The sequence below is a fragment of the Myotis nattereri genome (genome assembly GCF_964212035.1).
Source record: "Myotis nattereri genome assembly, chromosome: 12".
Lineage (NCBI taxonomy): Eukaryota > Metazoa > Chordata > Mammalia > Chiroptera > Vespertilionidae > Myotis > Myotis nattereri.
Window position 1 is genome coordinate 71,395,113 of NC_138087.1, and position 14,436 is coordinate 71,409,548.

At 46.4% G+C, this 14,436-nt stretch overlaps 1 protein-coding gene across 2 annotated transcripts in view; it reads left to right on the forward strand.

Annotated features, from left to right (window-relative positions):
* Nucleotides 1-14,436, forward strand: part of ASTN2 (astrotactin 2) — a gene marked incomplete at its 5' end in the record, with an annotated part of 643,478 nt that overhangs the window by 611,741 nt on the left and 17,301 nt on the right. The window lies entirely within an intron of this gene.

Here is a 14,436-nt window from a genome sequence, read left to right on the forward strand (position 1 = left end):
CTGGGCACCTGCCCAGCTCCCCTGCAGCGCCCCCTCTGTTGGGAATCCTGCTGAGATATCACCAGGCCAAATCCCATGTACTTACATCGTCACTAGTCTTTTATTCGCAGCCTGGATTGCAGAGTCAATCTGTAAGTCATGCTGTATGCACCACCTAACTTTCCCTCTGTTGATCTGGCCTTTCTAAGTTGGTGATGGGAACAGCTCCCAGCTCTCACCGAAGGGAGGACTTTGCCAGCCCCCTTACGTCTACTCTGAGTAGTTCTACCAGCACCTAATTTCCTATCCTGTCCTGTTCACCATTGGTTCATGTGGACATGTCTTACCTGTTCATGTGTCTTTGATTAGGGCTGATGTGTTGCTCATTCATGGGGTGGGGGGTACTTGCAATACAGAGCATGCAGACTTGGGGTCAGGTGGGCTCTGGGATTGGAAACTGCTCTGCCACTGACAGCCCATGTGACCCAAGGATCTCATTTCTGCTCTCTGAGACTGTTTCTTTATCTGTAAATGTCAATATAGATAATATGATCTACTACTTAGGATTGTTGTAAAGAGCAAAGTAGATATTATATTGCCAATGATTGGCAATGATGATATGCGCATATGAGATGGGTAGACATCTTGTCTGGTTAAGTAAATGAGGAGCCCCTTGGGAGGCAGGTTCTGGGTTTTTAGATTTCTTTTTAATCTCTTCTCACATAGTGTCCTCTGGGGCATAGGGTTGCTGGGCTGCACCTGCTTGTATAATAGCTTCAGCCAAGGCACTTGAGTGCACATAGGTTTCTAGAAATGCTGTAAAGTGAGCAAACAGCTGTTTAAATCGACAAGAGGGACTTGCCTTCCTAAGTCTTTGAACTTGTGAAAGCTGTGATCCTCTTCTCCTTCTCTCTCTCCACCTCCTCCAAACCCCAGCTTTCCAGGGCAGAGTGTGGGGAAAAGAATCCACCCTTGCTCTGAGCAATGAGCATGTTATTTCTTACATTCTACCCCTGTCTACCCCCCCCCACACACATGCACACATGTGCATACACACACATAAGCACACATACAAACTATGCACAGACACATGAATATTCATATATATATATATATACACACATATATATATATCTTTATATCATCATTTATTCAATAACTATTTATTGGATACTTACCATGTGATCTAGCACAGTTTTGCCACTGGGGATAGATCAGTGATTAACCTTCGTTATTGTGAATTTTATATTTAAGTGGGAATGACAAACAAACAAAAAATTATAACAAACAAGAATATGATACAATATATTTGCAGATCATAAATATCATGGACAAAAAATAGAGCTGGGTAAGTGGTATTCTAATGCACTCTGGGTGTAGCAGTTGGGATGTAGTTGAAATCTAAAAGGGAACCTGACCGAGAAGGAGGCACTGGCACAAAGATTTGAAGGAGGCTAGAGAAGAAACTGTAGAGAGAACATCAGGCAGAAGGAGGAGGCCAGGCAGGTTGCTGGGAGGATGCCCAAGGTTCAAGGTGAAGTCACGCTAGATTGAAAGAGTTGTTTGTTTGTTTTTTTAATCAAAGAGACAGAAAATGCAGATGAGGATCATTAAAAATAGTTATTCTAACTAGGGATGGAGCTGTTAGCATCTGTCAAGAATTTGGCTGAGGGCATATTCTCTACTCTGAGGAGTCCTAGCTACCCTGTGCGGCAGATGGAACTGTGTGTATTTTATTGACAAGGAAGCAGAGGTGGGAGGATGTGAAGTACTTACCTGGTGTCCCATAACCCATGAGCAACAGAGATGATATTTAAACTCAGATGACGTTGACATGTGGAACTCTGCCCTAAGCTCCGCATCATACTCAGGTTTGGAGCAGTCCTGCTGCCTTCCTCAGACTCCTCCTACCTTTCCAAGTGCACCAAAGCCACCACGGCCTACCTCAGTGTCCATTGGAGGTCCCTGTTTCCCCTTTAAGTAACGCTTTCCAATTCCATGAGCAAGTACGGGGCTAAGGGTGGGGCAGAAGGTGTTTCTTCAAACTCAGAATTCAGAAAGCTACAGATAGAAGAGACCCAGGCACCAGTTTTCTGCCATGACACATTAGGGAGGCAGGGCCCTTTGAAGCGTACATAATTGTTGTTGTTGTTTTTCATAGAGCTTTTTGGATATTTTTTAGATCTAATTAACATACCTTGAAATTCACCCTTTTGAAAGTATACAATTCCATGTATTTTAGGATATTCACAGGGTTGTGAAACCATCTCAGCTAATTCCAGAACATTCTAATCATCTGAGAAAGGAACCCCATACCTATTAACAGTCACTCCCATCGCCCCCCACCCTCCCCAGCCTGGCAACCACTAATCTACTTTCTGTCTCTAGGAATTGGCTTATTGTGGACATTTCATATCAATGGAATCATACAATATATGGTCTTGTCAGTCTGAGTTCTTTCACTTAGCGTAAGGTTTCCGGATTCAGTGAAACTGTAGTGTGAATGAGGACTCTATTCATTTTTATGGCTGAGTAATATTCAGTTGTATGGAAATACAACATTATGTTCATCCATTCATCAGGTGATGATCATTTGAGTTGTTTTCCACTTTTTGGCTATTAAAAATAATGCAGCTATGAAAATTTGTGTACAGGTTTTTCAATGGGCATATGTTTTCAATTCTCTTGGGTATTTTCCTAGGAACAGAATTTTTAAAGAGATTCTTCCTTCCCATTGAGTTTTCTTGGCGCACTTGTTGAAAATCAGGTGATCATAAATGTCTGAGCTCATTTCTGGACTCTCAGTTTTACTCTATTGATCTATGTCTATCCTTATATCAGTATCAGACAGAATAGATTAATGTAATTCTGTAGTAATTTTTGAAATCAGGATGTGTGAGTCTTTCAACCTTGTTATCTTTTCCAAGATGATTTTAGAGTAGCTTGTCAATTTCTGCAAACAAACAAACAAAACAAAACCAGCTAGAATTTTGATAGGGATTGTATTGAATATATAGATAAATTTGAGATTAATTCCATTTTAACAATGTTGTCTTTCCACCCATGAACACAGGATGTCCTTCCATTTACTTAGATCTTTTTAAATTTCTTTCAATGATGTTTTGTAGTTTTTAATGTATATATCTTACAGTCCTTCTGTTGAATTTCCCAAGTGTTTTATTTCAATGCTACAGTAAATGTAATTATTTCTTAATTTTATTTCCTGGTGGTCTGCTGCTAGTATATTGAGATATAGTTGACTTTTATAAATCTTTTAACATGTATATAACCTTACTGAATTTTTTAAGATCTATTTTTGTGAATGCCTTTGTTTTTCTATATAAAAGATCATGTCATCTGCAAGTAGAGTTAGTTTTACATTTTCCTTTACGAGCTGGCTGACTTTTATTTCTCTTTCTTGCTTAATTGCCCTTCCTAGAACCTTCAGTACAATGTTGAATAGAAATAGTCAAAGTGGACATCCTAGTGTTGCTCCTGATCTTAGTGGGAAGCGTTCACTCTTTCCCATTAAGTATGATGCTGACGATGGGTTTTCCACAGATGCCCTTTACCACGTCTGGGAAGGTCCCTTTATTTATAGTTTGTTGAGTGTTGTTTGTTTGTTTGTTTTTAAATCATGAAAGGGTGTTGGGTTTTGTGAAAGCTTTTTCTTTGTGGAGATAATCATGTAATTTGGGTCCTTTTATTCCATTAATACAATGTATTATATTGGTTGACTTTCATATGCTGAATCTTGTGATAAATCCCACTTGGTCATAGTGTACAATTTTTTACGTGTTATTGGATTGTGTTAGTATCTTGTTGTGTCTGTATTTATAAGGGATATTGGACTTTTCCTGTGGTAACTTTGTCTGGTTTTGGTATCAAAGTAATACATACTGACTTCATACATTTTACAGTTTTGGAAGAGTTTGTGAAGGGTTGGTAATTAATTGGTGTTAACATTTGCTAGAATCACTGGTAAATTCATCTGGTACAGGAAGCAAGGTCCATGGGGAAGGACTTCATCCAAGGTCATACTGTTGACCAGGGGCAAAGGCAGGGGAGCCCAGGGTTCAGACCCATCTCAGCCAGCGTTCACTGTGTGCGTTGTCTCTGGTTCTCATACTACTACTGTAGTCAAAATGTAACAGATGAAGAAACTGAGGCTCAGAGACTTGGTGGGACTTCCCTACACACCCAGTGGCTGAGCTGAAGCTCTAGCTAAAACTTAGGGACAACAATGGCCTTACTGCTTATAACACCCTTTGGAGGATTACCTTTGTCCAGGGGGTTGATTTTCAAGACACATTATTCCCACGTTACCTGACATGGGTACCAGAAATAAGCAAGACCAGCAAGATAACACTGACTGTACCAAGCACTGTCCTAGATGTTTTCTGTGTTCTTCCTCACAACAATCTGGGAGTCAGGTATTGTTGACTTCCTTTTACAGGTATGGAAACCGAGGCTCTCAGAGACGATGGGAATAGGAAATGGAGACGTGATACAAACTGAGCCCTTTAGACTCCAACTGCAGGCTTGTTCTTTCTGCCCACACTCATCCCTCCACCCACGGGAGAAAGCACAGCTCGCACAGGATGTGGAGACTGAGCTTAATGTGAACTGAATAAGAATCATCCTGCCCATAGTGTTCCCTAACTTACCGTCCAAGAGTAAATCCAAATTGGTGGCCTCTGCTTGGCCTCCTCTCCTCTGGACGTGGCTTTGGCAAAACACAGTCTCAAAAGGCACCATGTAGGAAGAGAGAGACCTTAGGGTGAGGAGAAAGGGGGGTACGGGTGATGGTGTTCCTGTACTAAGAACTCCTTCTTGTCAAAAGTTAGGAACATGGAGTTCATCCTCCTAGTAAACTAACCTCCTCTGAACTGTGACTCAAGACCCCGCTGGGACCAATGAATACCTAATAATTCTATCTATTTGGAAACAGCACTGGACTTGAGTTAGGAGACCTATGCCGGCGCCTGGCTGAACCATATCCGTGCAGCCTTTGGAAAAGTCAATTCAAATTTCCATGGCTCACTTGCCTCCTTGTAAAATGGATTTAATAACACACACCCCTCAGGCACTTGTAAAGAGAACAGAAGACGACTGTATAAAAGCTCCCAGGACTGGGTCTGATACAGAGTAGGTGCCCAGGAAACGTGTGTGGAACCTCTATGCCACTTTCACATCCATAATGACCATTTGGTCCTCATAGCATCCCTGTGGGGTTATCTAGAGGTACCTGAGGCACAGAGAGATCAAACAGTCTGGTCAAAGCCATGTAGCTTGTTAACAACAAGGTTAAACCTACAAGTCATGCCCTCTGTCTCTCAATCCAACATACTTCCAAGTTATGCTTTCCTGCAAAATATTTCTGAAATCACTTGAAAATTATTGGTTTTTATCTGAGTTTTAGAGTCTGTCCAGTACACAATAAAGATAAGAAAAAGGCCACAATCTGCTTTAAAGATCCCAGGACTACAAGTTGAGGTAGAATAGTCAGGCATTCCATGCTTAATTCATTCCTTGACTTGAAACCATAAAATTAGTCTTTGTCCTAAAACAACCCATCAAACAATGAACACCCTCCAACTTTGTGTTATCATTTACTCCCTGAAAATGAAAAAAGGAAAGATGGAGGATGAGAAGGGGAAGGGACAGAGAAGAAGAAAAGGAAGGATAAGGATGAGGACTGCTGTGAGAAGCCAAGTAAAATGCTAACCTGGATTTTTCTTTCATGAGGGGTCAGGTTGTACTTGGCAGATGAATGAATGAACTTCAACAGGTCATTTGCATAGTATTTTTATATTCAAATCCTTTGGTATAGTCACTCCTCTAAGGCTTTTGGTAGGGAGGGTAAGGATCATCAACCATTTTTTTTAATAGGAAAAATTGAGATTCTTGTAGGTGGTTGACATTCCTGTGGGGTACAGCTGATGGAGGATCCAGGTGGCCTGCATGTCCCACGCTTAATCTGGTATTTTAAAAAAGGAAGAAGAGACACACCAACTTGGGTAGAGGCAAGAATACATTTTTACTGAAGTGCTCATAGCCCTGCATCCCATTTCTTGTGCACTTGGCCATCTCCCTGTTCTTCTGTGAGCTCCCCGAAAGCAAGGACCACGCTCATTCTCCATGAGAGTGTCTCCCCTGCCTGGTGGAGTGCCAGCTGCCTAGTGGAGTGCCAGGCGCCTGGCATGTTTTCATTGGTACAGACACATGCTGCTGTGGTAACCACTTACTCCTCACTTAGGTATCGGAGATATACCCAACCTGCTTTAATTGTAAATCAATTTGTATTTAATTTTAAATGTCATCACTATAACCATCCATTTCTGAGTTCCTGGCACTGCGAATTTTAGGGTGCTGCTCGTATTTCAGGGAGAGCAGTGGGTGTCTAGCCCTGATTCTAGATTGCTCTTGGCTGTGCTTGAGCTTAGCACCAACATTGGTTTCAGACTTGGCCCCCACTCAGAGCTCTCTTTGCTGCCACACCCACCAAAATTCTTTACCTATTACAGCTCATGAATTTGGAGGGATTAAAGGGAGTGCCAGTGGGGGGAGCTGATGTTTAGAGTCCAAACACAGACGGACTCACCTTTCTCCCAGGAAGGGTCTCCCAATCATGCCTCAGACAGGGCTGTTTTCAAAGTAGAAGCCAGGACCTGAGTCCTTAATACCATGGCATCCTCTCTGTGCTGGACACTAGAATTCAGTATTTATCTTGGTAGAAAGCATGAGTTGATGCCCGAGATGTGAGATAAGAAGGTTGTTTTTTGGTGCCGGGAGTGGACGGGCTGCCTATGGAGCCGGGCAGGGGTCCATTGTCAGGTCTCACTTTGACACTCCTGGACGAAAAGAGAAGAGAGATATTTTGCCTGGTGGCCAGCACCCAGCTAGGGAAAACTGGACATGGGAATTCTGGCAGCCGGTCCATACATACCATCTTCCCAGTGCCCTCATGCCCAGGCTGGGAAGCCCAGGGCAGTGCCCAGGGTCACGCTGCTCATTCAGTGTCTGAACCCACCTGGAGTTCAGATCTTTGGCAGGTGGTTTGGGCATTAGACCTGGAAACAGAAGGGCTTTGTGTCCTTGGACAGTTATCCGAACTCAATGAGCCCATGTGTGAAACAGGAATGATTTCTAACACTGGGATCAAACACGATAACATAAGCAAACGATCTTATGTTAAGTACTGTCCAAGCTCTAACCACGGTCAATGCACTTCTCGCTACAGTTCAGGCAAGTGAGCCGCGTAGTCTCTATCGCAGTTACTCAGCGCTGCCCTGTCTTGCAAAAGCGCCCACAGAACATACACCGTAAGTAAATGAGTGTGGCAGTGGTCCATTCAAACATTACTGACAAAACAGGCAGCAGACCCAGCCTGGCCCATGGGCCACAGTGTGCTGACCCTGCTCTAGATGCATCAGTTACCATTGGTGACACAACAAATGACCTTAACATTTAGCGGCTTAAGACAACCATTTGATTATGCTGATGGATTTTGTGGGCCCAGCATTCAGACAGGGCACAGCAGGTTGGACTGTCTTTGCTGGGTGAAGTCTGGGGCCTTATGATTGAAAAGTTAGGGCTGACTTGGCTACTTGGGCTGAAATTACCTGAAGGCTCCTTCTTACATCCATCTGGAGCCTGGGGTTGGATGACCCTAACATGGGGACCCTGAGGCACCTGGAGTAGCTGTTCCATGTGGCATGGCGTCTTCACACTGGGATGTCTTGCACAGTGTCTCAGGGCTCCAAGCGAGAGTGTTTCAGCAAGCAAGGTGGAAGTCTCGTAGCCTCTTATGACCTAGACTCAGTCGTCACCCCATGTCTCTTCTGCTGTATTCTATTAATCAAAGTGCTTGTGAACTTGCCCACATTCAAGGTAAAAGGACATAGAGCATCCTCCGCCTCTCAGTGGGAGCAAGGTCAAAGAATTGGGGGAGGAGCTCATTTTAAGACCATCATAGAAGAGATTAACAATTTTAGCAACACGCAGGTGTGTTTTGAGTTCTTTATCCCACTAATATCCCTTTGAAGGTGGTAATAGTATCATCCACAGTTTAAAGATAAGAAACACTGAAGAACAGAGAGGTTATTTAACTGCCCAAGGTCATAAAGGCAGTAGGTGGTAGAACCAACATTTGAACTTGGGTAGTTCTAACCATGCTCACCATACCCTGCTGCATTGTGGTCATGGAACGAGAATGCTCTTTCTATTCCTCAGGCAGAGCAGGATTCAGACCCCGAGTCTTTGGACTGTTGGGGGCCTAGCAAGTTTCCCAACTAGCCAATAATAAACTACAAACATTCTTACGCACCTGCTCGAGGCCCAGGCTGTTCTGTGTAGGCAAAGGGAAGAGGGATGGTATTCAGTGTTGTTCATAAGAAACCTAACATATGGGGCGAGGGGATTGAATTCTGATTTAATTCTCACAACCCTATGAGCTAGAACCCTTGTCCCTAGTTTACAGATAAGGAAACCAAGGCCCAGGGTTAAGTTGCTGCTTGCCCAGTAGCTAATGCCATTGAGATTAGAACCCATCTGACATTCAAGCACATGTTCTGTGCCATATGCTGCGATAGAGAAAAATCTGGAATGGAAAACCCTGTCTTTTTCTGAGGGAAAACCCTCCAGTCCCTAGAAGCGTGTCAGATCTAGCCTGTCCCTCAGAGCTGATCCTGGTTTAGTTCTCTCACTGTGACGACAGGAGACCGAGACCCAGAGGAGGGCGGCTGGGTGCCTCTGGCCATCCAGCTGCCCAGCCCTGAGCTGAGCCACCACACTGTGCTGGGAACAGCGGGAGGGGAGTGATGGTGGTTGAAAGGTGGGCGGGGAGGAGGGGGGGGGCGGCAGTGAGGTTGTTTGCCGAAGCCGGGGGGAGCGGGGAGGAGGAGCATTTTACAAGACCAGGGCTTCTGGCCTGGAAACATCTGTTTCCCTTCAAATCAGCGAGGAGACTTTTGCCTCCCCAGAATGCCTAAATCATGTGGCGGCTGGGGAAGAGCAGGCGTTGGCCTGGAGACTTCAAACGCATTCCCCCGTACTCTCGGGGACCGTCCTGACGCGGGCCTCGGGGGCCCTGTCTCGGCTCTTACCCCCTGTCAGATCCGTGAGAAGCTCTCACTGCCAATTAACTTCTCAGTTTCATTCTCTCACCCCTGCTGCGTGCGGGGCCTGGGGTCTTGGATGGGACCAACAGCAGCTTCCTCCCCACCCACCTCCTCTCATGTCCACCAGGACAGCTTGCTCTGGGTGAGGGAGTCAGGCCCTGGGCCGTGGCATCATAATAACACTGTTGAGAATAATGCCCACCGCCGTCTCGCATGGAGGGCTAGCACATGCCAGGCATCATGGCGAGCACGTCCATACCACGTTTCATTCATTCCAAAGAGGACCCTACAGAGCAGGATTGAATAGTACGATTCGTATAGTACAGGTGGGTAAACTGAGGCAAGGTCTCACAATACACAGGGAGCCAGAAGTTAAAACCACATCGCCTGATTTCAAAGCCGTGCTTTCAGCTGTTCCCTTCTTCTGCCTCCTGTCACGACCCTTCGGTGTCATCACATTTTGTTCCTATTACAGATGGAAAAACTGATTTCCACACAAGGCAACCACTGCCTCATAGTTGACTGCGGCACTCATTCAGTCTGTCATTCATTCTGGAAAGTATTTGCCAGGCACCTCATGGTTTAGGTAGCTGAGCCCGGGGTGGAGGTGGATAGAGGTGGGTCCTGAAGATATTCACCTACTCTTGGGGCAAGAGACAGGTGTATGGGCACTGGCCTGCCCGGATGCATATGTTCTAACGGGGCCTCTTGCAGGGACAAAGGCTTTCCGGAGGAGATGAAGTTTGATGCCTCCAGGACAAGGTGGCGAGGGTCCAGTGGAGAAGGGACAGGGTGGCCCCAACAGAGGGTACAGCATGTGCAAAGGCAGAGGTGGAATCTGTGTTCCAGAATCATTGGCAGCTGGATATGATCCTGCTGTGGATCAGAGTTGCAAACAGATTGGTAAATGAGGGTAGATGCGTGGCCAGAGTTCATTTGCAATTCAGTGATGATTACTGTCCCGTGAATGGACATGATGCAGTGGCACTAAGGGCCCCTGGTAAGGGGTTTAGACTTTGTCTTGAGGATGTTGGAGAAACATGGACGATACTTTGCGTTTGACTAGTCAGTCCCAAGGCACTTCCCCAAGGGTTGAGATCCCAGTACACTAAGACCCTCCTGCCTTAGGCATCTGTGCAGAAGCTGGGACGTGGACTCAGGGCTTCAGCCACCTTGGCCAGTGTTCTTTCTCCTGAAACAAGATCAGAGGGTTTGAGCCCGGAGTGCCAGGTTCCTACGCAGCCCAGCGCACTTCATCCTCGGAGCACCTCTTCTATAATACAAGGGCCCACGGGTGCAATGGGACCAAAATCGGCCATCGAAGAAACACGAGGAGGAGTTGGAAAAGCCAGTGTGGGTCCTTGTTCAAGTCTCTTTCCTTCCTGGGCTTCAGTTCCCCCACTGTAACATGAGGCTGTGGAGTTTATGATGGCTCAGGAGTCCTAGTTCAAATTGCATGGCTCCCAGCCTGTCCCAGTGGGGCAAAAAGAAAATGGAAGAACTGAGCAGAAGGCAGCCGGCACCCTGCTGGATCCCTGGGAAACGCAGCGGTCTGGCTGCTCCCTCTCGGTCTCTCTCTCTCCCCGCTCACTCTGCTCTCCAGTGAGCGTGGACGTGGGTCTGTTTCTCTCTCTCCCCCTCCCTTTCCCTCTTCCTTCTCCCCGTCAGGGGCCGCCACACTCTTCCCTTCACAAAGGGCCCCCCAGGCCCGGCCTGGTCCCCTAACAGCTTTCAGATGTGTCTCTGGAACAGTTCTTCAATTACAGCTGAGACAGGCAGAAAGCGTATGGCCTTGTGACTTTTGACCCAGGCCTGTGAGGTTGACATCTTCCTCTTTCTCCACCCCTCTGCCCCCGCCGGCAGGGTGGCCCAGGCCGCCTCCATCCTGGGCCTCCCCTGACACCTTCGGTTACTCTCATAACACAAACAGCCGCTACCTCTTAGGGAGCAAGGATTGAACCAGGCCTGTCCCGATCATTATATCGTTGAGTCCTGATCCGCAATGTGTGAGATGTGGATAATGTCACCCTATTTGACAGGTGCAGAGACCGAGGCTCAGGGAAGGTGAAGGGGAAAGCAAGAATTCTCCCCAGGTTTTATAACCCGAAAGCCTGAGGCTCCTTCTTCCCAACATGCCGTTATTCATGCTGCCCGGCTAAGCAGAGAGGTGACCCTGGACCCTCTCGGTGGAGGAGATGTATTGCAGAAGCACCATGGAAACCTGCATAGCCAATGGGGAAGCAGAGTTAAAGAGAATCCACCTCCTCATGCCTGGGCTCATTCACAGAGTCCACTCACTGCAGCCTTTAATGTTTCCCTCCATTGAAACGCATCCCCTTCTCTCCCACTCAAAGAAAGCATTTTTCAAACGTGTACTGTTGCACAAATAAGTGCTGTTATATGGTCTATATAAAAATCTGCAACTCACAAGCCCCTTCTCACACATCCTTCCGCATGGTCCTCCTAGAGACAGCCTCGCCCTGTTCCCATATTGTTGAGGCAGACACTGACACTGAGAAACGAGATGTGCCAGGCTGGGGTCCCTTCATTTACTCAAATACTTACTGCATGCCGACCATCCACACAGTGCTGGGTTCCATGCCAGGGACGCGGCAGTGCCCACGCTGAAGTGCACACCCAGGCTGGGGCTTGGATCCCGCCTCCTCCACTTTCTAGATGGGTTATGGTATGGGTAGTAAGGACTTCTCAGTGTCACCCAACCCTGTCCTGACCGCCCCCGTACTTTGCTACTTATTTTCACATCCTGAAGTTCCTTTGCGATCTTGCTTTCAGTCCCTCCCTCCGCAAGGTTTCCCAATCTGAACGCACCTTGCAGAGCCCTTACGTTTCACATCCACGCGCGCTGTGCTGTGAGGTGGACAGCAGCCTCCTGTCACCGACACCTGATGCCGTAGACGCGCCCCGCCTGTGCGTCACTTGGTAGCCGCCGGGTATCAGATCCACTCTCATGGTGTCACAGTGCTTGTTACTCTCATTTTACTTCATAAAGGCCCCACAGCACCAGCGTAGTGATGCTGGCAATTTGGACGTGCCAAGGAGGAGCCATAGCATGCTTCCTTTAGTTGAAAAGGAAAAAGTTCATAACTTAATAAGGAAAGAAAAAAAATTGTATGCTGAGGTTGCTAAGAACAAACCTTCTACCCATGAAATTGCCTAAAAGATCTTATTGTAGGTACGCATGTGTGGAAAAACATTGTACACATAGAGTCAGGTACTATCTGCAGTTTTAGGCATCCACTGAGGGTCACAGGACATATATCCCTTGGGTAAGGGGGGACTATTGTGCAATATGGTTAAGAACATAATCTTTGGATTCAGGCAGATCTACGGTCTGGTCCCCTGTTGCTACTTAATATGTAATAATAGGTCAATTACTTACATCTTTGCAACCAATGTCCTTATCAGCAAAATGTAAACAATCACAGTACCCAGCTCATAATAATGGAATAATGCATGTAAATGGCCCAGTACCTGTGAGCACTCTTTAGCTGGCAGCCATGCCTGGCGTTACAACGGGGCAGTGTGCTGGGTTCCCTGCACCTGAGCTGACAATTGTGCAGGGAAGGACTGTTTTCTTCCTGATTCACATACGAGGAGACTGGGATCACAGAGGATAATCAACTAGCCTAAGGCATGAAGCTAGTGAGCACCACTCCAGTGGATGCCCATTGGGCTGCAAGGCTCCTCCTGCTTCCGCACAGCATGCCACCAGGGCTCTGGGCGATCCCTCCTCCACCCCTGGCCCAAGGCCCTCTGCAGCCAGAGGGCTCAGTGCTGACATTCCTGTAGTGCGAGGAGGTGTCTCTGTGGGCCTGTCACCGGCCCAGCGGCATGTCCCATTGCAGCCGAGGATGTGGAACATGTATGTATGGTCATGGGGTTCGCTGCCAGCTGGGCTTGTGGCATCACAGATACATACCTGGCCTGATGGACTGATAAATTCCTTTGTGCACCAAGAATGTCAGCTTCCCACTGCTTGCTGTTTCAACTGAGGAAGCACAGAGAGGACGTTGCTACTGTACTGTCTCAATTACAATGAGATTCCGTATTAATAGTAAGGAGTAGGTTAGAAACATATTTCTGGGATGGGCTAAGTATGTCCCAGTTCTTTAAAAGAGAACTTGGGCTATTTTAAGGAGGTTTACACACACACACACACACACACACACACACACACACACACACACACACGACAAATGGTCTTTTATCCATAAAGATACTGGCTTCTGCTTACTGTGACCCTTGTACCAAGAAGTTCTGATTCATGGCGTCTTTTGTAAAAACATCCTTTGGGGCATCAGACCACCAGGTATCCATGCTTGGAAGGCCCGTGTAGATCACCCAGTCCAGATCCCCAAAGCCAGCAAGGGTAGATGTGGAACAGCAAGAGTTGAGAGTCCAGGGTACGGCTTTAAAGTAAGACAGACCCAGCTACAAGTCCTGGCTCTTTTCTTTATCTAACCTTGTGACTTGGGACAGATTGCTTCATTTTTTTTTTTTTTTTTATCTTCAGTTTCCTCTTCTAAAAGATGGAGACAATAAATGCGATTATTTATTTTAAATAGAAATGGCACTGCCTCATTATAGTTGGAGCTAGGTGAGCGTACCAAAGGGAATTATATGTATACAGAGCTGGTATCCACAGACCTTTGGCCGGCTGACAGTTTTTAAATTCATGGGCTTTGGAGTCGGACAAACCTAGGCTTAACCCGCCAGTCCCAGGAATTCCTCTGTGGTTCTGGGCAAGCTACTTCCTCTTCCTGACCCTCATATAAAATAGAGTAATAGTGGCTATTTTTTAGGATTGTTTGGGGGAATTAATAGTAAAAATGCAGGTAAAACTGCTCAGCTCAGGGCTTGACACATATTAAAGTCTTGGTACATATTAATTAAGTTGTAAAATAAACTCATTTATTAAGTGCCTAACATCTGCGGTCAATCAGGGCTCATCATTCTGCAACTTGGAGACCGTAGTCTTAGCCCTTTTTATATAACATGAGGTGAGCTGAGGTATTGGGGAAGGAGGGAAGGAGAGAGGCCCCCTGAGACCATAGTTTCTTCTACTTGACCCCGGGAAGCCTCTTCCCACGCTCGCTACCGCCTCTGTCCTTGAAGACAGATGAAAGAGGATGGCATGACAGAGACAAGACACTCAGATGCTCAATAGTCCTATTCAGGTTGCTCCTGGCCTTCAAGGCTCCCCTCTTCTTGGAAGTCTCTTTAGACTTTGTTTAAACCACAGAACGTTTCGATCTGGAGGTGTAAAGGGTCAGAGAGCCTTCTCAAGGTAGGCCAGAGGGTAGGGACTGCTCCA